Source organism: Gasterosteus aculeatus, chromosome 11 (assembly GCF_964276395.1).
Source record: "Gasterosteus aculeatus chromosome 11, fGasAcu3.hap1.1, whole genome shotgun sequence".
Taxonomy (NCBI): domain Eukaryota; kingdom Metazoa; phylum Chordata; class Actinopteri; order Perciformes; family Gasterosteidae; genus Gasterosteus; species Gasterosteus aculeatus.
In genome coordinates this window covers 9,631,837-9,658,603 of record NC_135699.1, presented here as the reverse complement: position 1 = coordinate 9,658,603, position 26,767 = coordinate 9,631,837, and the positions used below count along the sequence as shown (strand labels likewise).

General features: G+C 47.3%; 1 protein-coding gene across 1 annotated transcript in view; it reads right to left on the bottom strand.

Annotated features, from left to right (window-relative positions):
* The window catches only part of adgrl1a (adhesion G protein-coupled receptor L1a), an 80,275-nt gene extending 53,731 nt beyond the window's left edge, over positions 1–26,544 (bottom strand). Inside the window, exon 1 of the mRNA XM_040189841.2 lies at positions 25,748–26,544. The gene's annotated coding sequence lies outside the window, so the exon portion shown is untranslated. The remainder of the gene's footprint in view (positions 1–25,747) is intronic.
* Positions 26,545–26,767: the final 223 nt, after the last annotated feature.

The window sequence follows — 26,767 nt, the reverse complement described above, 5'->3', positions numbered from 1 at the left end:
CTTGACCCCCCCGCCCTGCATCTGTCTGTTATCCAGATGATTTGCTTGCTCTTTCCGAAAGCAAGTTTGCTTCTTTACGCGCACGCAAATATTTCTACCTCATCCAAGTGCACATGTCGGAGTGATTTGTGTTGTGCAACGGTTTGTGAGTGTGTGGTTCAGAGTGATGTATCTAGTTTGATAGCAGTGACCCCAATCTGCCTGCCAAGGTTATCCAGCTTTACGATAGGCTGAGTGGGCAACATGAGATTCTGACACAGCAGGCGCGGCTGACATGCCCCGATTCTGAAACATGGCTGTCATTCACTTCCGCGCTTGCTGCCTCCCACTGTCTACCGTTGTCTCGTTGTCTCATACACCCATATGCCCCCCCCCCCCCCCCCCCCCCCCACTTCCTCCCCCGTCCCTCCCACACCTGAATACACGCTGACGCTGTCCCACATACAGACAGCACGGGAGCTGCCTTCATAGCAACTCAGGAACAACAGGAGAAATGATGTCTACGTACAGACATGTCGTCTTATTTAGCTGGATCTGAAGTTAATGCAGTTTTTTGCTGTTTGAAGCAATTCATTACGATGCAGAGATATTGCTAACTAATGTGTAAAAAAAAGCAGAGCTGTCAAAAATCATAGACGGGGATTTTGTCTATATCAGCTGTTCATTTTCTGCCAATAACACTCAGATCCACGCAGAGCCTCCGGCGATGCGCGCAGCTTCCATTGAAGTGGTTGTAGAATATCTCCTTTGTCCCAAACTACTTTTCTTCTTCTTCTTAATGAATAACCCACATAATCACACAAACACTCGAGTGCGCGCATTCTTGCTGCGAGGTCCCGGGGGGAGGGAGGGGGGGATCGACGGCGGTGGTCTGATTATCGGAGGGGAGCCGTGGGAGTCACAGCAGCCACGGTAGCCCAGAGCTCAGGGCCTCAGTCATTCGGGCTGTAACAGGTGCTGCTTTCCACTGTCTGCTTCTGTTAATTACCAACAGCACGGCGCTGGAAACGCTTTGCCGGCATCCACGCGGGGTGAACACCCCCCGCTCGTGTACGTGCACAGAAAAAAAACAACACACATGTACCGTAACAATCCCATGCATTCATTTCACACGCACGTTTTATGATTTAATGAATCAGCCTTGAGACATGTACCCACTTTAAATACACACACACACACACACGTTCTTTTTTTTCCTGTATACTAATTTTTCCCTCCATCTCCTGTCCCTGAAGGCCTGAGTACATCATTTGTTCCAAACATTTCGTTCTGGTCGGTGGTCTCCACGGAGCCTCCTGTTCCATGTGACCTTTTCGCCCCTCTGTTCCGGGAGTCTCGGGCGTCTGGTCAGTCTGAATCACTCCCTCTGTCTGCCTTTGTTGGGCTAAAAAGGTTCGGTGGAGAAAGAGAACCGAGCGGCATGAAAGGGAGATGATTCAACAGACATCTCACGGCGTCTGCTGCTGATATCCAACTGAGGGATAGTACTGTTTGTACTCATCCACCTTAGCACCCCTCCCCCCTTAACATATCTCTCTGCAGCTTCACTCCTTTGCCACTCCACACCCCGACCGCGTGTTTTGTACTCAATGCTCCCTTTATTCCTCTGCAGCTCTCGTCCCATTTTTTTTGCATCTCATCATCATATCCCAGTTTGCTTCATTCCCATCAATAATGGAGGAGTTTATGAGTACGAGTGAGAATAAATAACTCCTCCAATCAAGGGGGAGCTTACAGGCATTCCACCAGCTGCCGTCAGCCAATGGGGACGAAGCTTCGATGGCTCGAATGAGATCAGATGTGCGCCGTTGCTCGGCTCCCATCGAAAGGAAAAGTAAATTATTCAGGTGGGGCTCTTTTAATGCCGACCCCCCCCTCTCCCCCTCCTTCCTAAACTAGCACAACCGCTTCTGCTCGGTGTCAGAGACCGCTGAGTCACAGGAGGTGCTGTTTTTTCTTCCGCACAGGAAAACATTTAAAATGCAAATAGGCAGTCACTTACACTATATCTCTAGTCATAAATTGAAACACCCTGAAAGATAACTAACACATGCAAATTAGCTGATAAGCTAAATATGCATATCCAGTCATTATTTGCATTTATATGTTAATTGGCATGGTGGTTCACTGTAGATTAATTGTATGTATTAAACTTCAAGTATAGATTAATCTATAGCAATTGATACAGATAAAAAGATAAGCGTGATAATTAGTTGCGGTTAGCACGCCTGCCTCTCTCCCATTGATTTGACATGCTCTCTCTCAGCAGGTAGCCGATCGATACATGGATCTGACTTCAGCCCTCCTCCCCCCGACTCATGCACATCCTCTTCCACCGAGGAGGGAGCGTCCATGTGCGTGCACGCCAGCAGTTGGAAGGCTTTTGATCTGCATGCGAGTGTTTGTGCTTGCAAGGCATGGTCTTTGGGCATTGTTGGCAGAGCTTGCCGTGTGTGTGTGTGTGTGTGTGTGTGTGTGTGTGTGTGTGTCTGTGTCTGCCAGCTCCAGCCTCCCACCCCAGGGCCTAGAAGTCACGGCAGTGAGAAAACAGATTGATTTCTCCTCTCCCACGCACAAACAATTAACTACACGGCGCTCAATTAGACACACGCCGGAGACGCCTTCAGACGAGCCTTGCCTTGACCTGGGATCTGTTTTCCTGCAAACCAACCTATGGAAGCCCTACTTCTTTTATCACCCCCCCCACCACCCACCCAGAGTGAGCATGAGAGCTTTTAGAGTGGTGGGGAGCCAGCGAGGTGACAGCAGGAAGCCGTTTACGTGCCCTCTCCTGGCAAAATGAGCTCCTCCTGTTATTCGCGGCATCTTCCTCGGATTATGTGTCCCAGCACAAAATGAGCCAAGATTACCTTTAATGATGTCGGCGGTGTGCAGTTTCATTATCGCCAGTGTTCACACACTGCGCCGCAGCTTGTGCCGCTAGCTGAGCGAACAGAGTTAGGATGCTAATTTAGACGCCAGGGTATTCGCGAGTGTGGAAGCCTCTGTATCAGCTGCTCCGTGTCAACCTTTGGGACCCATATCCGCGTTACACATCATCCAGTAAAAGGACAAACAAGGTTGTCAATCCTCTGTCAGGCTTCTGTCCCTTTTCTTTTTCTCCCCCACGTGAAACACTCACATTGCGTGTGTCTCGCTCCTTTTTCCTTTTAAACAGTGACCTCCTACTGCTTCAGTAAACAAGCCTCTATTTGTTGACCGACTCGAAAATAGAAGTCTGTGAGTCTATTCGAGGAAATAAAATGGAATCTTTCATTTTTGTCTTCGGTCGGGCTGATTTAGAGCTATGTGCAATTTGACAACGGAATCGAAACATGACAAAATCAGGCAAGTTACTATTGTGATGGAGAATTACGGCTCAAATGGCAGCTCATAAATTCAAACTCAGTGAAATAAAAGTATTGTCCTAATCTTTCTCTACTAATCTACTCTTGTCATGTTATCCGTATTAACATGATGAGAAATTCAGGACTATTGATTCGTCTTGTTTTTAAATCACACGGGAATATACAAAATAAAGCCTTTACCATGTTATTATTTCAGATACTGGAGACTTTCTACTCAATGAATTACAGAAAACATGTAAAAGCCAGATATTTGGGGGTGGAAGATTTAGGCCATATCGCTCGGCCACACTGGAATAATCCAACTGGGAATTAAATAATTAAGTAACAATTTCTATCCTTCCATTTTCATCTTTTTCAACCTCCCATCGTGAAAACACTGTAACTAGTCACTAATTCTTGCCACTTAAATAAATAAACCAAAAACTGCACTGAACAAATGAATAATTCTATGTACAAATAGACGTAAAGTAAAATTATTATTTCATATTAGAAGTAGGGGAAAAAAGGGTCATTGGCGCATTAAAATTGAGCTGTGGCAATTTATTTCCACAGATGCTGGCGTTAACGTTAATTGTGATCCACTGCTGCATGGCCAAGTCATTCCAGGCTTTAAGTGTGTCATTCATAACACGGGCCGAGGGAGATAATAGAACATAAAAAGTGTGTGTGTGTGTTAAAAACAGAAAACGCAAATGACAGAGAGACAAAGAGGGAGAGAGAGAGAGAGAGAGAATTCATAGAACAACAAGCTCCACTGAGTGTTAACATTTCTAATTACCTCACTGTCACGTTTGGGGGCTAAGACGATAACACCTGAAGTCACCGTGGCGGCAGGGTGGGCACATGCAGAGAGCACAGACACAAACGCACAAAAGCTCACACACCTTCCACCTCCTGCACCTCTATGCTAGGCTCTCTGGATTTGTGTCTCTCTGCATGGTTGCCTCCACCGCTCGCTCCTTTTTCTTCCTCTAATTTCACTCTCTTTGTTGCACTCACACTCTCCGTAAGAAGCGTTTGGCGATGTCCAGCGCGTGAGCTCTCCCCTGTTTACTGAGGTAAGTGCCGATTTCAAGATGCCGCTCTCGTCTCAGCCCGGCTGCCGTTATATATGCAGCCAGGGCCTGCAGAACGTTGCGTGTTCCCATTGATGTTTATCCTTGTCATGCCCATTGAACACAGCTTATGGCCTGTGTTTGACATTAAATCCCATGCTGGGGGGGGGGGTTAGCTGGTTGCTCCACTGATCAGATAAGCACCAGAAGGAAGGAGGGTGGATTTAACTGGTTTTAGTCTCAACAGTACACCCCCCCCTCTTCCTTTATCCAGGCTACTGTTCGTCTGAGGGATTTGCATTTAATACTGTAGGCTAGTTTGGACTCTGCCACCTTATAAATGAAAACCCTGAAGCACAAGACAATATGAGGCTTCACTGTACAATAGCACATGCCTTCTCCACTATAGCTGCACCACCGTTGCCGACATGCTGTATTCTACAACTGGCTTAAGGGCTGATGAAATATTCACAGACCCGAGTGTTAAAGCAATGTAAGGCGCTGTGAAGCTTTTTAAGGTCAACTTTCACCGAGACTCTCTCTCTCGTCACCCCGTCCCGTTTCCCCTCTGATGCCCTGCAGAGGGCCTTTTCGGCAGTGACAGCGACTCTCCTGAGACTTCCCTCTCGCTGTCACCCAGCCTCTGGCCCGCTAACCGCGAGCGGTGAGAGAGCAGGGAACAGTTCCACTGTGGGTCTGGGTCAGGGTGACTCACCGGGTTGTACTCTTTGAGACTGTTTAAAATGATAGAAGCATTGACGCCGAGGAGAGCCTTGAAATATAAATCACATTAGAATGAACAGGGCTGTCAATCACACTAGTGTATTGTCTTCGTGCTCCAACCACGAGGGCTCCAGTGTGCCTGCCGCCTTCATCTACAAATTGAAGGGAGACGACAGAAATGCAAATTTTCTCCAGTAATCACAGTGGGAGCACAATTATGTGTACTACGCTGCTCGGCCATGAATAAAGAAGGAGCTTGTGTTCAGGCCAACAATTCCTTCTTGTCAGTAAAGACACACAAACAACGCCTCCCACATTTGCAGGCGCACAACAGCCTGGTCTTCAGTGACCCAGCGTCCTGGTCAGTGGCACGGTTCGCCCCTCCCCTCACGCCTCATCGTCCAATCCCCTGACGCTTACGTTGCTACAGCCTGACTACTAGCTGGCTTTAGCAGCGCGCAGGTCCGATGGGATTCATGGCATTTACCCCCCCCCCCAGCTCACATGAAACCCAGAGCTCTGCTGCTGTGACATCACAGCCAGGGCCCTGATTGGTCGACCAGATGGCTGCCCTGATTGGATTCGGGCCCAAACTGTGCAGGCTGAATCAGTGGCTCAGTGCTGCTCTGGATGCTTATCCAGCACACCTGCGCTGCCCGGCGAACACACACACACACACACACACACACACACACTTGCAGACGTGGATGCACGCACATAAGCAGAGAGACGCGCACGGAACAATCGTCACGGACGTTCAATTAAGCACACTCATTCATAAAGATAAGTCACTTAACTGCCAACAACTACACCTTCCTCTCAATCTGTCTTTACCTTTTATACGTCTTGTCAATTGATTTTAAAGCGCCCCTTTTTGAAGATTATGGCCCTTTTAAATCTAAGTGCCCTTGTTTAACTTAGCTTAAACGACCCTCCCTCTTGCTTCGTGTGTTAGGCCCCATTTCAACATTTCTGAGTACTATCCTGGGAGACATAAAGCGAATGAGAAAGCAAGGGCGTTCAAAGGGAGAGTGGGAGAGAGGTTTGCTGTGCTATGTGCCACTCTCTGAGTGTACCAAGGCTTCCACGCATGCATCTACTTTTGTTCACTGTCTCTTTTCTGCCACCTGAAGCAATAAGTAGCCCTTAAGTGCATGCATTCTCTTTTAAATACACTACGAATGGACGTTAGCTTCTACTTGAGCCTGGAGAGGCACTCCTAAAGCTTTCCAGAGGTCTGAAACCAGAGCAGTCCTTTATTCCCTCCCCCGTCCCGCATTCCCCGAGGGCTGCGCGGAGCGTGCCTCCATGAAGACACCCCTGGCACACACATCTGCACCGAACACCGCTGCAGGCACACCGCAGTGTCCGTTCAACAGGACCTCCACTTCACTTCTGGTGTGTCTCGGAGCTGCACGACACTGGAGCACAGAATTGAATGCATCACCCGCTGTTGTTTTTCATTTCAGTTCTGCGAAAATCTCCATCCGAATTTTACTCCTCCTGTTGTTGTCAATGTCTGCAGTTTTTTTTATGCACTTGTGTCTCACTTTGCTGTTCTATCGGCAGGCTGATCAAACACTTATATCTGCAGCTTTTTCACCGCCCCCCCCCCCCCCCCCGCCAGAAGCGAAAGAGAGACCTCACAACCCACTCATGGGCCTAAAGGAAGCAGAAGCGCAACGTTTGGCAGCGGGACAAACCCCCTCCTGCACCTGTGCCCCTTCAAGCAGATCAGTCTTTAGCTGAGGCCGCCTGCTTCCCCGGGGACAATGAGAGGGGATGGACGGATGGACCGAGGATTTGAGAGGAGGACTTGGACGCCGTTGCCCACTCTGTGTGCCAGCGGTATGGGTCGAGTGGACCAAATGTCTACTCGCTGGCACTAACGCACAGCTGTTTGGTGATCTGCCTTTGGGCCAGAACCACACAGACACACACACACACACACACACACACACGCGTGTGAGGAGAAACATTCGACATCTTGCTTTCTCTGGGAAGGGTGTATGGGGAGGAAATGATTGCCTCAGTTAACAGGCACTTTCAATTAACAGCCATTGTGATATGAATTTAAGCAGGAAGTAACAGATGAATACCACTATATACCACTATGCGCAACTTAACCTCCATCATACCGCCATTCCTCGCATTTCACTGCAGGCCGCTGAGGCGTCAGCTCCGTCTCACGCTCTTTCCCCGGAGGTCGTCATTACAACAGAAAAGGCTTTTGCTCTAAATTCAGAGAGAAACACTCCCCTCACTCATCCTTTCTAATATTTAAGGAAGCTGTTGAGCACACCTGTTCCCGCTCCACCCTTGGATGTGGGAATTACAATGAGGGGAATGGCACCGAATGTGTTATTCGCTTAAGAGCTGTGACGCTGCGTTTCCATGGCAACACTCCACCCGGTATTGCAGTCACTTTGCTCTCTTTTCTTTCACTGCCAGCTATTCTGCGAGACAGTCTGGGTCCTGCAACAAAAAAAAAACGCCAAAAGGAGTAATGTTTCCTCACCCTCTCGCAATTTAGCTATTAAGGCTAACTTAAAGAATTTGGCGAGGTTCCTGAGCAGTTCAATGACCACGTTTACAGCTTATTGTTTACAAAAGAAGATTTAATTCCCCTGTTGACTAAGAGCTATGTTTACCCCATTATGCACAAAGCAGGCATTCATCAGAGTGCCATTTGTTTTTGCCTATGTTTCCTCTTGAATTAATGAACATGCATGGGTGCTCGTGGCGAGGCTCCTACACCCTCCCATGGGAGGCAGGGGTCCGACTGGGACGTAGATCTGCATGGTGACAAACTGCTGTTCGGATCGATACGGCCCATTATCAATCATTCGTTGATGATCAATGTCTCCTCTTGGTCTGTATCATTATGGCAACAAGACGTTAATGAGCCCTATAGCGCACTCACTTTCCAAGCCTATGTACTCTCTCTCTCTCTATAGCTGTGAGGCACACAAAGGGAGCTAAGATACATTACATGCCATTTAACAGATTTTATCATGACATGTTCACGCAATTACACACGTGGCTCTGAGTGCACAAATGCATTCACACAAAGTCGCTTCCAAAGGTGGAAATATTGCGGTGGATTCTCTAGCGGAAAAATAAAATGGACCTCAGTTCACACGAGGGAGAAGAGAGAATGAAAGACCAGTGGAGGTGTACATATCACACTCTACTTCTCTCCCTCTGGCCCTGGGGCTTCGCTGCAGAGAGGGGAAGGAGAAAGTGTGCGAGTGAATGAGAGTCAGGTACGAGGGGCCGACCGCTCTCTGAGCCCTCAAAGGGCAAAGGGGGAAGTGGGGCGTGCCGTAGAAAGGTGGAGCTGTCCATAGATGACCACCTTATGGCTCCTTTTCACTTTGACCCCGTCACTGAATGCAAAAGCATATACAGACATAGTGAGGGCTGTGAAATAGACGGCAATGGAGACGAGAGAGACAGCAGCGCAGAGGGGTGCCTGATGGGAAAAGGCAAAGAGGAGGAGGGGAGGGAGAGACGAGGAGGGAGATTTAGAACAGTTGTAATTTGAAAGAGTGTTAGTATCAAAATGTGTATGCTGATAGAAATCACGTAAACAGTACGGATGTGTGTGGAGGGGGGGCTGGGGGGGGGCTCTAAAGGACCTAACAGGTGGCTAGAAAGATGTCAGCAGCGAGGGAAAGGAGACCTGATGAAGACAGAGGAGGGCTGGGGTGGGGAGGGTGGTCTTTAATCAAAATGTTTTTCAATTAATTTTACAATTAGGGCGCAGCCCGTTAGCTTTGGCACACACATGAGATGACATTGCTAGCATTGCAATGCGTGTCATTAATATAATGATGACAGATTGTCCCTCCTGTGGGACTGCCTCTGCTCCGCGACAGCTGGGGGCCCTCGAAACAACACCACCTGACCGGCGTGACATCACCTGACCTCGTTCAACATGGCTGCCGGTGGTACGCGGGACACGGCCAGTACACAACAGCTACTGCACACCCACTTGGCTCAATGACACAGGAAAAACTGCTCCTTTTCTTCCCACTGGCCCTCCCTCCGTCACTCATTCAAGGACATATGAGCAAACAGCAGTAGGAAATAAACTCCCGCCCACGTCTTTAAAAAAGATGCCCACTGTGCACTTGTTTTACGGTATTGTACCGTATAGTTTCTCACAGACAATCAATCACTTGAAGAGCAGAGCACGCGCGCACACACACACACACACAAACTCTGCTGGAGCCTTACTCCCTTATACGCTGTTGTCATGGCAACCCTATTAAGGGAGGACACAGGCTGCAAATGTGGTGAAATCAGCCTGTCTCTCTTGTACCTCTCTCCCTCTTCCTTTAACACACACACACCTTCCCTTTCTCTCACTGCCAGCCACATCTATTTGTCTCCCTCCATTACTTTCCCTTCCTCGCCCATTGTCCTTCTCCTCCTTGCATCACCCTTGGCGCACCTCTCTGCCCGTCTACCTCCATTACTTTGCTACCTTTTCATCTTCTGCCCTCCCGCCTCCGACTTCCAAGGCAAACGTAAATATGTCATCTTACTGCTCAAATCGTCATTGTATTTCTATCTACGACTGTTCTTTGGACTCCACCCACACATTCTGAGGATTCTGTCCTGCCTGACTCTCTGCCGGTCTCTCATCCATCCACCCCTTAGAGACACAGAATACATTTGTGATTGAGGCCGCACCTCTATTCTCGTGCCCTCTCCAATTAAAGGGGAGATTTACAGGGGGAATCAGTCAGAGGGCAGCCGTGGAGGACAGCTTTAATAAGGGCGCCGTGCTGCACCACTCTCTGTTCCATGCTCTCTCTGCTTCTCTCTTAGGAAGATGGCTTGCCTTTTAGCAGGTGAGAGGACAGGAGGAACGGGTTACATGATAACCCTCCCTGACAGGAACATTAAACTGTGGCCCGGCCGTTAAAAAGCCGCCCGACCAACAATGAGCAATGCCAATTTGCGCCAGCGCAGTTGAAATGATCAAACAAAAAGAAAGCTCCGAGAACTTAACTGCTAAGCCAGATATTAATCAAGCTCATGCCTTGAGACTCATCTGCCACATTAGTTCCAGCAGCTATGCCATCCATCTTGTAGCTCAATAGCAGTTGGTGGGTCCCACTGTGAAGCCTCACAACTTCATGATATTGATGTTTCGACTTAACAAGTAATGGCTTGTTGTTTAGAAAGCGTGCCTGTTCAGAAAATATTGCTATAGAAACGCGACCGTCCTCATGCTTTTCGCACTCATCGCGGTTAGTGCTCGTCCCTACGGACCACCTGTTCGCCACGAGCCGGAGCATCGAGCATCATCCCCCCCCCCACCCGCCCTGATCCACTCCAAACCATTTGATATGCTAGATAACACAGTATGGTGGAGAGCACACACAGGATGCCCCCCCTGAGAAATAATCTGGAGACACAACGAGCGAATACAGAGGATAAGCAGCAAGCAGGCAGTCGATGTTGATGAGAAGAGAAGGAGAATAAAAGAAGGGGAAATAAAGGGACAGAGGAGTTGGGACAACATAGGGAGAGAGTGAAGAACGGGGAGGTGGCCGAATGAAAAGGAGATTGAGAATGGAGGGCAGACGGGTTTGGGAGGTGTGGGGGGGGGGGTCAGTCTTCATTAAAGGAGGCAGAAAGGAGAGCAAGAGAAGGGGACGGGGGGGGGGGGGAGATGTAGGCAGTGAGTAGGCGGTAGGATGTGAGTGGAGAGGCGGGGAGGAGCGGGGGGAGGTGAGGGGGGGGCATTAGAGGGAGACTGAGGCATCTGCTGCCGCTCCACATGGCTGTTTACTCAGCCTGTAGCTTCCTGGGAGACACATGGAAGAAGTTCACTCCCCGAAAGCATCACTCCGTGTGCCCGCGTGTTTGCACGCGCGCTGAAGTGATGCATTCCTGCGCACCTCGCTCGCACTACACACTGGCCCAGTGTGTGTGTGTGTGTGTGTGTGTGTGTGTGTGTGCCTGCGGTGTGCCCTTGCCTGTCTAAGTATAGCATCGGTGTCTCGTTTGCATCTGTTCGCTTTTTTTTCCCCGGCTCCGGCTGGGTTTCAGCGTACTGCAAAGCGGTACGACCCTTTCAGCCCGATGTTGGTTGTGCTCGGCCCGGGGGGAAGTGGAGGGGGGAGAGGGGGGCTGGAAGTGGATGGAGGAAGGAATGGCGGCAAGGAGTGTTTATATTTAGCTCCGTGAAGTTCCAAGGCCAAACTGCCGACCCAAAACCCCGCTTCGTGCTCACAGTGCGCACTGGTAATACAGGACTGCGGGCCGCGGCCGCAGCCGGAGCAATTGCCTCTCAAAATGGAGAGGCTGCAAGCGCGGAGCTCGCCGCTTGGCTGTTATGAATATTTGAAGCGGCCATATCGCTAGGCTCCTGGTTTTTTGCTTAAGGGGGAGAAACATGGGCGCGGGCACAGAGAGGTTGGCATTGCAGAGAGACCGAGATGGAGGGGAGTGATGGAGGGAGTGGAGGGGGGGGGGGGGGGGGGGGACAGGCAGTGGCGGAGGCAGCGGCCCATCCTGAGGCTGGCAGCAGGCGGCTCAGTGAATGAAAGCAGGACAGGTCATGTGTGGGTGGGGAGGCGGGACTCTCCTGCTGCTGAGACAGATGCCACGGTTGTTAGGCTTAATTTCTTCTGCCAAGCACCACCCAGCACTGGCCAAAAGCAAACTCAAATGCTTGTGGCCAGTGTGTGTGTGTGTGTGTGTGTGTGTCAATAGAGAGAAGCAGCGCTGTTTGATTCAGTATCAGACTCTACCAGGAGCGCACAAGAGCAGAGCAGTAATCGTTTACTGTTCAATTCGGTCCACCTTCTATCTCCTCCTCTGTTCTCTGAGTGTCTTTCTCAGTACTATCTCCATTTCTCAACGTCCATCTCCCTGACTCTTTATACTCTCTCCCTCTGCAGCAAAGCTCCCACTGCAGTGAAAAGGAAAAAGGCAGCGAGAGCGTGAGGGGGGGGGGGTTACAGAAAGACCGAGAGAGAGAAGCAAGATATAAAGAAAGAGCAGCGTGGTATTTGGCTCACTGTTGCATTTATTGGCTCTGGTTGATCTGATCAGAGCAGATTACAGGAATACAATACTCACAAATCACCGGTCTGCCTCTTGAGCCTCACACCTTGTCACTTGCTCGTACACACTAACTCCCTCTCTCCCTCTCCCTCTCTCTCTCTCTCTCTCTCTCTCACACAAACGCACACATACACACAGACCCACAACCTCCACCGAGCTAGCACCTCACACCTGTGGCCCGTCTAGCCGTTTTGTAGTGTCTGCTCACTGCCTTCCTTGACAAAAGGCATCACCCATGCAGCAAGACGCAATTACCTCTCAGCTAATAATTAGCCGAATTAATACAGCGGCAGAAAAGAAGCTGAATGCATTCCGAATCATCCTCCATAATGTGTTCATTATAGCGTATTTCTTCTCCTCCACACGCTCTGCTGCTTTTTTTCTTTCCCTTCTCTCCTTTACTTGACTTCAGCCGAGTAGGAGCCTGTCAGGGTTGGGGGGGAAGCAGCAGCCTGTGCACAGCCCAGTGCGACATGTTTTGACTTTTTGCTCTTACATTAATTCAAGTATTGATCATGTTTTTTTTGTTTTTTTTTAAGAGCGATGAAAAAGAGAGCGGGGAAGTCAGAAAAACACCAAACAGAATTCACCAGAAACCACATCCACAATTGCCACTCAATCAACACAAATGCAGCCTGTACATCAGCATGAAAACACACATGCACACACAGTTGGCGCACACCTCTCAACTGCAAAGGACAAACACATCATACAAATACTTACGCACCTCTGCAGCTGCAGAGGCATCGCAGCAGCTACGAAACTAAGCTCCAACCCACTGACAAACACACACAGACACCTCTATATTTCATCTGCAGCACAGCAGGTCGTTGGATGTCAATCCATAGACATCGATTCACATTACGATAGCACTTATTCATTCATTTATTCTCATTCAGTAAACATTTTGCATCAAAGAAGTGTCATCTGCCCCGAGGCTCCAAAGTCCGGTAATTGACTCCTGTAGGAAGTTACCTCTCTATTTAAGTTACCTTTCTATTGTTACTTGTGGAAAACTCTGGTGCTCCTATTGACTGAGACAATAAGAGACTTACAATCGTCACATTCTTTTCTTTCTTATAATAATAAAACAGAATAAAACAGAGCCAAACTGCACAACATTCAAATTGCATTGCTTTACAAAAAACAACACACACCACATTATACAAGTGCTACACTTGCCATGTGCAGCACACAGCAGTAATCTCTCTCTCTCTCACCCACGCACGCACACCACACAATGGTGAAAGCACTACTACAGCGTCATGGTGTCTGGGTGGTAGGCAGGCCTCGGAGACAACAACGGTGAAAATTAAATTCCATTTAAGGATAATCCCATTTCCAACCTCTGCTGAGTCTCGCTGCTATTGTGACAGTCAAGGGAATCTGTCTCAATTGTTCCATTGCGGGAATTGATGGTGAAACTCTATACAGCATAAATAATGGAGCTTGATCACCAAGAGACAGGCCCTGAAGGAGACTACGACCGGGTCGGACAGGCATGGTGCAGCCAAGAGCGGCGGACTGGACGGTGAGAGAGAGACAGGCGTGCAGAGAAAGTGAAAGGTTTGAAGAGAAGAGGGGACAGTCAACAATGTGTGTTCATTTATGCAATGCAAATTCTCTTGACATTTAACGGACACTATTGTTTTGCCAAGTTGGTTGCTGACAAACACGGAGTGGGAGAGCGGGGGACAGAATTGAGCGTAGCACAGGCTGCAGGACGGACAATAGCCACGTCCCAAATGATGTTACATCAACACGGCGCCGGTGTCGCGCGTATAAACAAACGCATGCACACACACACGCACTTCTTGGTGTTGCATTGGTAGCACGCAGGGAAGAGAGCGAGAATAAATGATCTTGCGCCTCTCTAGTAACTGCTCCTCTCTAATCGAGCACTGGCATCACTTAGTGTTCCTCTACCTACGCAAGTAAACATACTCATCCATTACACAAAACAAAATGGTTACCGGTTACATCGTTCCTAGAAGACCGGGATTATTATTTAACAAAGTAAAATCGGAATCGAAAAAAGAAACCTTTTCGAGGCAAGGATTGAGGAGCCTCCTGGGGTCCCACTAGCAGAAAAATAATTCCTGTGCCAAAGAGACGGAAAAGATGCTCATCTCCTGGGCTCATCTAAAATGATGTTGAACCGACGGGAGACTGACACATTGAGACGGATGCACAAACAGCACCCACCTCCTTCCCAAATTTGCATTCATTTCACATCCAACTCTAAATTACATCCAATTTTACAGTCAGTTCACGTCCAAGCTGGGACTCAAAATCAGCCACTTGTGCATGCAGCCTGAACACGCGGTCAGTGTGGTTAAAGCTGACACTTTCTGTCAACACACCCATCACTAACCCCCATTACTCGCTCACTTAGTCTTTTCCATCTCTCACTCATTCATTTGCCAGCACGCATGCCTGCACGTGCGCAGGCGCCCCCGCAGTCTGCCCGAACATACACAAACACACAGTCATCACCCACTCGTTTGTTCACCAATTTGTTCGTTTGCTCAGGCTGTCACTTGATCACAGTATTCTCACCCACTCATTCCTTGTCCCAGACACTTGTTTCCTCATCTGGTCCTCCAATCTCTGTCACCCGCTGCTCTCGCTTGCCGTCACCCGCTCACTCCTTCTACTTCTCACCAATTGTTCCCAGAGACACTGTCTCTCCCGCCTGTATCTGTCACACGCTGCCCCCCCCCCCCCCCCCCCCCACCCTCATTAACCCCCGTGGATGACACCGTCCCGCACCTTTCCCCGCTGTTCATCCACCATAACTCTGCCCAGCTAAGACTGCTGTTGGCTGCTCTTTATAGATTGCCCCCGCCCATTCCAATAAAAGATTTAAGAGCTCCTTTAAGTGCTAATCAGGTTGTCATCCGCGCAGCCAAAATCAGAGGCTTGATAAATAAAGGCTCGTCTCTGTTGGCTATCGGCTCAGTGTGTTTAAATAGGTGACACCGGAGTGCATTCTGAGCACACTGGATCGATGCCAGAACCCCTGGGGTCCCCTGAAACGGTGACATGAGACAAAGCTTATAGCGCTCAATAACAATGCAGGAATAGTCCGCTTGCTCCCTATTTTCGGAGGAACGCCCTCCACACCCTTCACTATTTTTCTTCCTCTTATCGCGACAGGCCTTTTCAACTCGCCACTTGGCAGAAATGCATCGACATGAGGATTCGAAACGTTTATTGTCGTCCATTGCGCAGAACGTTAAGCTGCGAGAAGTGCATTAAACACAGACACAACAAGGCTTCCTATCTTCAATCCCCAACCAGAACACACTCCGCCGGCCCAATCATCCCATCACATGCCCCTGCGGCCAATTTACCGCCGCGCTCTCTCGTTGGGAGTCAAACTGTTATACGGAATAGCACATCCTCAGCCATCGCAGTCACCCGTCACGCCCTATCACCAAAACGTCCACCCTCGTCCAATATATCCAGCAGCAAGCCCGGCTTGACATTTGCCGCCACTGACCCATGACAGTCCTGCAACACGATGTGCTCCTCATTATCTCTCCTTATCGGCCCATACCTCATCTCACCGTCCACTTACATTTCGTCCCATGGAAGCGCTACGCCCCGTGATGGTAATATAAGAGTCCACCTCTCTCTGTGGTTATTTTCCCTCTTTTAGATTTTCTGTCCATCAAGGGGGGGGGGGGGGGGGGGGCGTGGATTAGCGGTCTCTTGTTTATCTGCTCGTCAGTTTTATCTATCCATCGCTAAGCCATCTTCTGCCCTGCAGCGGTCTCAGCACTGCATTAATCCCCCGCCATCAGCCGGCCAGGCCATCCATCCATCACGCCGCTGTCTATCACGTCAGATCCATCATCCGCCCATCTGTCTCGCACTGCCCGTGCTCCGAGAGGATCTCCTCAGAAGGCCCCACTGGCGACTCGCAGAGGGTGGAAAGGGACAGTGTGGCAGGAGGCAATAAGAGGGGAGGTACAAAAACAGAAGATGGGGGACCGCGGAGTGAAGATTACACCCTCCCCTTCCTTTCCTCTGTCAGTCTGAACGCTGCTGAAAGCGTTTATGTCACTGCAGGCTTGTTAACTGTGGTTTTTGTTTGTTTTCCTTGTCCTGCTAATTGCAGCCTGTGGAAGAAGTGGAATTGAAGGGAGAAATAGCTGGAAGGGACGAGGGTCGCGAATCCCATAACACCCCAATGCAGTGAGAAACCCTGGGCCCTTCTTCTCCAGCATGTTGGAGCAAGGAAGGGATATTGTCTTAAGCCTTCAGCTTTAAAACAGCTCGATACCTTGGTTCATCCGGGGTCAATTGTATTTCCATCCATATCTGCCAGCATCAGAAGGGGAGTGAGGGGAGCACACAAGCAGCAGAGGGCAAGGAAGGGGAGTCCACGCAGAAGTGCAACATAGAGGTGAAAGACAGTATAAACATGCACATATTAAGGGAATATTTAGAAATTCAGTAAGCGGCTAAAGGGAAGTGTGCACTGCAGGTATGTATGAGAGACTTGGAAATCATTTAGACCAGTCGACAAAGAGTAGGCAGAATAAATAGTTTTGGAGGACAACCGTTAAAGGAGGATAATGTAGATACTTACAGACTGCAGGGTGTAGGGAGAGAGGGAGCTGAATACGCCGGCCTCTTGGCAGAAGTAGATCTGTGTTAGTTTAAACACACACTATAACCTGTGAACACCCCCTGCCCCCCATTGAGCGCATTGTACGATTATGATTTGCAGAAACTGGATTCACTCACTCGCCGTTGTTTATTATGCGTTTGATGCAAAGTAGCCGAGCAAATAATCTTGTTGGCCCCATAAGGATAACCGGGGGCGTGCATGTCCACGTTTTACTGTGATGATGAATTCACATGATTAACGCTGACTCTGTCGCTTGAAGAAAGCTACGTCACTGTTGTCCTAAATTCTCATTAGTATCCCGTTTGTTTTATTCGGCCATGCAGCTTTTCACAGAGAAATCAAAATGGTGTTTGCCAGAGTACGGCAAAATATGAGGATCAGACAAGTCAGGAATCCTTTCGTTAATTGTGGATATAATTCAACTAAAATAATCCAGTTAACATCTGTACATTGCAGCCAAAATAATTTCAGTACTGCCTTAATCTCTCTCCGTGACTGCATATTGTCATAGAATAAACAAGGTTTAAATGCTGCTTGATGCTGAAGGTTATTGTTAATTGTAGAGGAAGATGAGGCGTTTCAGGAATCCATAGTCTACACATTATGCGTTCTAGCTATTTTAAACGGCTTGGATTCAATTTAAATATTTGAAGTAAAACGTTTGAACACATTCTTTCATTCAATTCAATGAGTGTGTCCAAACGTTTGACTGGTACTGTGTTCTCCAACCATGTTGCCTGTAAACACATGGAACACACCTCAGTGTTTCCCCCTACCATTGAGACTACACCCCCCCTCCTCTTCCCCAACCCCCCCCCCCCGACCCCGTTTACCCGAGCAATACCAACCCCGGTTGGCCGGTCCATTCAGGCGCTCATCTCATTAACTATACAAGCTCTATATGGTGCATAGCAGAACTAACGTGAACAGAGCGCTGCGCTTTGCATTTATTTGAAGTTGTACGCTAATTAGGACATGAGCTTTGGTCAATTAAATAAACACATAGAGAAGAAGTAAAAAGTTCTGCAATGTTCCATGAAATGGCTGAGTTTGCCCTCCAGTAACAAGTTCTCTCTGGATGGATATTAGTATACGCGTTACTAGCTAATAGCGTACAGCGTAAGGATTCCACTGTACGCTTATACGCCAGTGGACTGGATTTAAGATGTTGTCGGCAAAGAGAGATCATGGCTTTGAAAGTCATCCTTTTTCTTAGTGGTTGATCTCTTGAATATCCCTGTAGCGTCAGAAATGTCTGCTCAGTAGAAGTATCTCAATAAACGCAGACAGTCAAATGACAGCTGGGGTTCTCTTCTGTTTAAGGTCACACATGGAATATGGCCAAAGAGATGTGTGAAACTTCTGTTCATTCATGATGGGTCTAAACAAACATCAAACTAGTGTTCTTCTTTTTCCACATGCAGCCGCATCAGATGAGACAGCTGTCGCCAAGCATCCACATCCATCCTGCGTGAGCTCTAATTGGAGAACTACAGACCCCCCTCAGGCGCTAAATGACAGATACTGCTTAACCACCACACCGGTGCTAAACACTGCTTCAGCCATACAATACACACCATGCAGTAACTGCACATGTTACACAATGCTGACTCACACCCCGCAAGCATGAAGGCACAGTTCTCATACATGCATTCACTACCGTGTGGTGTGTGCGTTTGTGTGTGTACGCATGTTCCCTTGTGCAATAATGATAAACGAGTAAAGCATGTGCTGAGGCTGCATGTAAATGTGTCATTTCATAACATACAACAGTAGCTGCAAAGAAAAATAGTATCGATTGTAAATGCTGTTTTTCCAATACGTGGGTGAAACGTGCAGTCCATATCAGATGCAACTACCAGTTCTGCAAATAGAGAGAGGGAGAGACACACACACACACAACGTAAACACTCGTACAGACTCATAAACGCACACCTATTTCGTACACACTAAACTAATCAACTCTTGGACAAATAGCTGAATAAATAGTGAGGATAACCAGATCAATATTACACGCAATTCATCTGGGTTCACAGAGATGTCAAATTCTGCATAGTTCCGTAGCAAACTGATTAAACTGGTGCTACATTAATTCAGTAAATCAATAAAACCAATCTTTCAAATAAATCAAGTCGCATGGACAGCTCGAGACAATTGTGGGGCAAGAACACATTAAAATTCCATTGCTAAAACTGCATATCTATGTCATGCAGGCAGCCCACTTTGCTATGTGGATTCCACAATTTGTGGAATACAAATGATTAATCCATGAAACAATAACAAGGGTGCCAAGAACGCACATAGTAATTCTATAATGATCAAAGACTCAATTAAATCCTTTTCCATTCTGTTCCCTAAATTCCTTGCGTGTGTGGCTGCAGAGCAACCACAGTTGGTGGTCACTTCTTGGTGGGTGTGTGTGCGTGTGTCTTTGTTTGTGCTGTCTTGCTGCTGTGAATTGAGCAGTGGTTAAGATGGGGGTCCAGCAAGGGTCATTTGTGGTCAGAAGACTTATGGCGTGTGGTCCGTTTTCATATGCCAACAGCACTACAGGATTAGGAGTACAAGTTGTGCGATAGCCATGATTATTGGGTTAGCCAAACATTTGGATTCTTTTGTTACGGTTTCCAATAAGAGTATTAAAGCATTCAGTTGCTGCACTGCGCTGTATTCTTTTAATATAAAATACAAACATGCTGAGCATGCATGGTCATTTTTAGCAGCGGCTCACTTCCTTGTGAGACGGGTGAATCCACACCTCTGTGCTATTTGTTGAGCGTCTTCCCTGGAACACACGGTGCTCTCTTTCTTAATTACAAGGGACTTCTCACACCTGACAACCTCACATCCTGTTTTTAATCCTAACCCTGTGCACAAAAGAGTAAAGCCGACAGTCTACAAATGTGACTACTACGTGCACCAGATTTTGCATCAAAACTATCCACACCGGCAACGATGCAATTTTATTTTTAGATACAAGGCAACACATTAGGTACATTGTCGTATAACCTAAGCTAATTAGAGCTATTTTAATGTTTCATTTCAACAGAATTAGTTTTTGGCTTCAGCCGTGGCGTTCATCTACCGCTCGTCCAGCTGTTTCTGTAAGAAAGCTTGGATACACCCACCGCACGCTTACTGCACAGCACCAAACGACACACTGAAAAAAGAAAGCCAGCTAATAAACGTCGTAGCGCATTTAAAGAAGCAGATGTTTTACTCATGAGTTGGTGAAGACCAAATATAGATAGTTTAGAGTATTACATTTGTCAAAAGTATGTCTTTGCATAAATGATATCTCTTTATGTTAACCGGATGTGTAAAATCAACTTCATACGGTGAAATTATGACAATGTTGATTTTACATGTTCCACTGTCCCCAAGTGGATGACTAATTGAGGTCTGAAATAAAATAGCATTAATTTCTCTTAAACGACTACTTGTCTTATAACAAACATTAAGGTCTTACTACACCCCTTAATTTGCAGGAGGCCGATGTGCGACAAAAAGCAGCAGAAAAGAAGCAGGGTTGATACATTGCGCTCATTCACTGTACAGTGTCGTGGGAGGCGAACCTATTATGCCACAATGGTGGGTGGTGCTGTGGTTTGTATCCGTACGTGCGGAGGAGCAAAGGGTAAGACGATTTGCGAGGAGCGGCGAGGGGCAGTCTCAGGTGAGACATGCATAGTCCCAACATAATTATAATCCTTAATTAATCCACTCCGGATGCTCTCTCTCTCTCTCTCTCTCTCCCTCTTGCTCCTGGAGTTCTGGGTGTGGACTTTTCCATCACGGTGCACCTCCCCTCTTTCTGTCTCATCTGGCATCTGCCTACTGCATGCATTATGCTCTCGGTGTTTTTGCAGCTGTTTATGACCATACGTGCCCTTTCACACCTTCATGTACACCTTCTCCCCTTCCCCTCCTCCCCTTCCTCCTCTCTTTCCAATACCGGTTTCCCTCCAACTGGCAGATTGATAAACAAACAGCTTATTTCGGTCCTGGGTTGTTTCTCGGTGTTGCCTCACGCGCACACACACACACACACACACACACAAACACGGAGACGCAAACATGCTCACACCAGTCCAACACCAGATACTCCAAGGGGAGCACCATTGACACAGAGCCGTCCTCGGTGGAGCGGCTCAGGTGAGTCTCAGGTGAACATCGCTGCCTGCGTGACGGCCGGACACACGCGAGAACACGCAAACGGAGATCCTGTTTGTATACACGCCTCTCGTGACGAATCTGCCCGAACAAGTGCGTCCACAGATGACGCGTTATGTTACGCAGCTCCCGTATTAGTCAGTGATTGTGTGGGGCACAAGGCGAGAAGTGGATTGAGTAAATGGGAGGCGTAATGAAGGAACATTGGAGTCCTCTGGCAGCAGACGAGAGGCCCGCACACGGCACTAAGCTGAAGGTAATGAGGACCGAGGTGTCAGTAGTGACGAAGGTAGAGCGAGCGGCCCAGGTGTGAGGACGGGCGACAACTACCGCTGCCATCACCACTCAGCCTCCTGCTCAGCTCGCTCTGGCCAAGCCAATTAGAGGGGCTCATCCGACACTCCGGTCTGCACCCTCCGTCAAGCTATCAGAACAAAAACAAAACGTAAGGATTGATTGGGGAAGCTATTAGGTCAATTGATCCCGGTTTCCTTTCATCTGCGTGCACCTCCTTTTCTAGATGGACAGATAGGACGTGGAAAGCTACTCCAATTACCCCGAGAACAAGGGTTAACCAGGATGCCCCGATGGACCGTCTCTCCATCTTTCTCTTGCGCGTGATTTTAGTTTTTGTGTAAATGCAGCACTCAATTGGAGCCAAAATATGTCATATCCATCAGAAATACAACTGTTACTCTCTGCAGGTGCCGCCGAACATGCGTTTTGTCTTTTCTTCTTGTTTCTGTAACGGCGGATATCAGCATTTGTGCGTTTCTCTCGTTGTGTGTGTGCTTTGATGCAGGCGCAGAAAGATCAGGATCCATCTGACTGAGCACCTTTGCCATTATGCACCTTTGGTTGGAGCTGCCATATCTGATTTGTTAACCTGGCAGACAACAAGGAGTCAAAGATTATATTGATTTGGGATCATTATTCCCAAGTGGATTCAACATTGTATCCTGGCACAGAGCTTTGAATAGCCATTAAATTCATGTTAAGAAATGAAAACTGACAATCCTGGAGTAAGCTAATAACTAGTGCTCGAAGTTGCTTTTATCAACATGAATAGGATAATCACACGGGCTCAAAGGGGCAATCAACGCCGACCATTAGAAACGGCGGTTAGTGTTTGGTCGTCGAAACGGCAGCGACTCCCTTTTTAAACACCAATTCAGAGTCTTCTTCTCTCTGACTGTGTAAAACCAAACGAATTGCTGGTGTGGCTGATTGGTCACATTGATTGAGCATCAAAGAGTCTTTTCACTGCCAAACCCCAAGTTGTCTCCCAGTCGATAGACCCACCCAAATACACCAGGCACTCAATCCAATGTGTTGCTACATGGACCCATCCAGCTAATTTAACACCCACTCAATTTATGAAAAAGAGTCCTCATTGATTTTTTTTTTTTTTGTTCATGTGCTGTTGTTGCTCCCGCTCATTTTCGCCACGCCGGCGCCTACACACGCTCCAGCCTGGCAGCAATTGAATTGAATTAGTGTGTGGTGGGGTTCCTGTAAGATTGGCTACTCAAAGCCCACACCTTCGATCTTTCTCCAGATGAAGCAGCGGACGGCAGTTATGGACGACTGTGTGCGTGGCTTCACTCACACAGATCTCAGCAGCACACGGACCACCGGCTTCAAAATGGCAGCATGCTGCCCCATTGCTTCAGCACCTCGGCACCAAAACAAAGATTTTTGCTCGGTGTTGCTATGTTTGCTATTATGTACCTCCCCTCTTCTGCTATTTCACCTTGTTCTCTTCGCCCTGCTCTATTGTCTTTCAGGCTCTTGTCCTCGCCTGGTCCCTCTCTTTCCAACCCACTATCGCATGTTCATGCTCCCAAAAATTTAATCGGCCATTTCAACGGAAACGTAACGAAAAGCCACAGAAAATAGGTTATTTTTTATTGCAATAATTAGTCCAACAAAAGCCGTTCACACACATTTTGGTTTTGTCGCCAGTGAGGAAACACTAAACCGCAATAACTTTCAGTAAAATCAGAATGGCTTTCTTGTCAGCCTAATCAGGCTTGTGACAACCACCGAGCTGCCAGGTAAACAGTGCTGCCTAGAAGGGAAGCAGTGAGGAAAGGATACCTGGCACTGTACAATAAACCGGTTTCTAGGTCAGTTCAGCGAAAAACTTCCCTACAGAGACATTTTTACATAACTGTAAAGGGCTTTACAGATTAGAAAACAAATCCTAAAACTGGCATACCATTCATTGGATACTTCCATCTTATTCCATGGAAAAGGTTGAGAGAGAACTCACGGATCACCCACTAAATTGAAGCTAAAGCAGACAATTTCAATCTCAAAGCCATTCTGATTAGTATCCTCCGATGTGTCTCTATAGCAAACGCCAGCAAATTTGTAACGATAGCGTGGAAAATGTTGTTCCAAAATTGTCATGGTGAAGGTTTAACAAGGTTGCAGCTGCAGAATTTGAGGGCAATGCCAAAGGGACTTTTGGAAAAAAGAAAAAAAAACGGTAAAAAACAATCCAATCTTGTAGAGGGTTATTTTGAATGGATTATATTTTTAAATGATCCTTAGAATTACAATAAATAAATGTGGACTATGGAGATGATTATTCAAAATAAATTCCCCTGAACAAAAAGGTCACTAAATCTTTTAGAATTCGGTGAATGTTTTTCTCCTATTTTTCTCTGGACCGACACTGATGCAATACATTTAATTGTCCTGAGGGTATGAAACATTATAGGTCATTTTCTTTTATATTCATAGCAGTGTTGTTTCTTTTTGCTTATTTTCAATTAACATATTCATTTAGTCAGTCTTGTCAAATTGCTGTTGGGGGTACATGAATATTATATAACGGCTAACACAAATGCAAAGGAAACATATACGAGTCCTCACTTTGGAGACAGGATTCCTATTCATAAAAAAACAGCGTGTGCGCCTGTGTGTGTGTGTGTGTGTGTGTGTGTGTGCATATGCATTAACACTCATGAAAGCCTCAGGCTCCAGCGTGCACGCCTGCACCAAACACACATTTATTTAAAAGTAAATGCATTGTTCAGCTTCTGCATACAGTATTTCCTTCACGACAACCTTCAACAGATTTGGCTGTTGAAGCCTGACCACAGCGCATCCCCCAAAATGCTGAACTCCGACTGAAATAAATCTAATTATGATTAGTGACTTATTAAAAGTCTGACGACCATTAATGCCATGCTAATGTATGACTATTATTCACTCATTGAAAGCCGAGAATAATTTTTCTGATGGTGATGTGACACGCAGACAAGGGGGAAATAAATCCTTCTGTCTTCCCGGGGAGAGTATTTGGCGGTGAACCAATTCCGAGTCTGGCTTCTTGAATGCCCAGATAACGCAATCAGACAGTTGCAATATTGCTGTTTTACCACCTGAAAAATTTGAATTTCATTCAGCCCCTTCAGACTAGTAGACATGCCAATTTTTCCCTGAGAATTGGCAGGACAAACACAATGCACCCCGGTGAAATGAGGAAAAGGCTCACCAGCGGAAAATAACTGTTTTCGGGGACTTTCGTGTTCGCCTGCTCAGGTTCAATTTTATCATAATATCACACGAAGACAAATAGTTTTTAGGCTGTTGATGCATTTTTATTAGATATGTTATTAAAATGGGAATTAGTTCAGAACAGTGACAAAATAAGGGGGCGCCTCAATTTCACGCAAACCTCTAAACATCACAGAGGCACCTTTGATAAAATGTGTGTATATGAGAGGATTGTTCCTGCTCTTGTTTTACGCTGTTATGAGTAGTTGCATTTATTATTTAAGACACAAACCCGTCGGGTTTGCTTTCAATGCGTTCTCTAATTGAGATTTCAGGTTAGTTACATTTGAAGGGAATCAAGCTAAGTCTGCTTTTGTCGGGAACTGCATTCCTCAATGGCTCCTTGGGGGTCCCCAGACCCTTGAGAGCAGCTGGTCCAAAGGTAATGATTTGATAGGTGCAGGATTAATGGTGTAGTCTGGAACATGGGGGACAGGGCAGAGGAGTTCACTTTGAGCCTGCACACTTTGCATTGATTCCCGAGTAGTCAATGGGGTAACAGTATTAGTAATGTCTTTCTTTCTTTCTTTAAAAGAGCTGCTCGGTGCTCAGATGAAGAAGAAAAAAAAAGAATGAGCAGTGAGAGGGATGCTTTCTAAAAATCACACGTGGAGCATCCTACAACTTCTTATCTGCTTTTTTTCTGGTAAGCAATTTGGAAAAAAAATTATCACATGTTATTTAACAGCCTCATGTCTTTTTCTTTTGTTGTGAGTCAACTTAAATTCACCAAACTGAACATTTTTAGCACCACTTTTTTTCCGCGGGACAAGAAAACACAAACGTGCCCCCTTTTCAAAGAGCGCAGGCCCGTGTGTGTTAATCAATACAGCTCCGAAACATTGGATATCGAGCCACGGTGCACAGGCCGACTCTGAAATCCCAATAACACGCATTTTTAAATATGAAGAGCCTGCTGTTGACGCACTGCACACACGAACTGTGTCTGTTTAATCTATAAAAAAAAATATTTTAAAAAAGATGATTAAATAAATCGACTTACACGCTGGAACACTTCGCGGAGCGTGACACTGGACGCGCGCTGGCGCACATTACGTGCTATTACTGTCCCACTGGCATCACGTGTACTAAGAACATATAACACGAAGAGCGTGCTTAGTTCCTACCTCGAATCCTCCGATCTATTTTTCCTTGATTCTTCAGTGTGTCTCATTCATTCTCGCTCCCCTCCTCACTCGCCTCCTTCTCCTCCTTCTCCTCCTCCCTCTGGTTATCACTCGTTCTCTCCTCTCTGGTCCCGTCTTCGTGCGGATGCATAAGAATTGAAAATGAATAGCCTGCTATCTTAAAGACAAACTGACGAGGGGGTAGGGGGGAAAAAAGAAGGGAAATAAAACAAAAATCCACCCGACTAAAGATCTGATAAAGTCAGCGGGTGAAGATCCTCGGGGACGGGGGAAGATTCTCACCAAGAGGCGCCCGGGTGGGCATCAAAATAAATAACAGCGACGGCACCATCGTGCTGCCGAAACAACAACAGTGACAGGGCGCGAGTTACTGCGACGTTCGCGGCCGTCGGATATCTCTGACTGAGGTGGAGGCAGAACACATCGGAAGTTGCGACCGAGCTGTCCGCCCGCCCGCCGCTGAGCAATGTGAGCGAGCTGGAGAAAAAAAAGAAAGAAACGGAAATCAGACTCTCGGGATGCCTGGTGTCTCTTGACAGGACGCTCCCATCGTCGCCTTCGTGTTCTGGTAGTCTGAGAGAAAGACAAGAATAAAGGGATGTGTTGGGGAGGGTAAAATAAAAAAGCGGAAGGTTTTTTGTTGTTGTTGTTTTTTTTAAATCAGCCGAGGTAATTCGGATAGTGCGCGCGGGCAGTCCGCGCTCGTGCTGACGCACCGTCCGGATCGCGCGTCCGTGTCTCCCTCCTCCCCGTCGGCAGGCAGCGCGCACTCTCATCAGCACCGTTCACGCTGCAGTTCTGCATCAGGCCTTTCGCGACCTGGCGCACTCATCCTTCCGCACACTTGGTGGCCTAAGGACGGTTTCGGGAGAGTTTTTTTTTATAGCCGACCCACTCTTAAAACTGGGAAAACGCCACTTCTTCCCGCCCACTTGATTCCTCCTGGATAGCACAGCCATTTTTTTTTTCTTAAACTTTAGTTTCCTAACTACTGCAGTT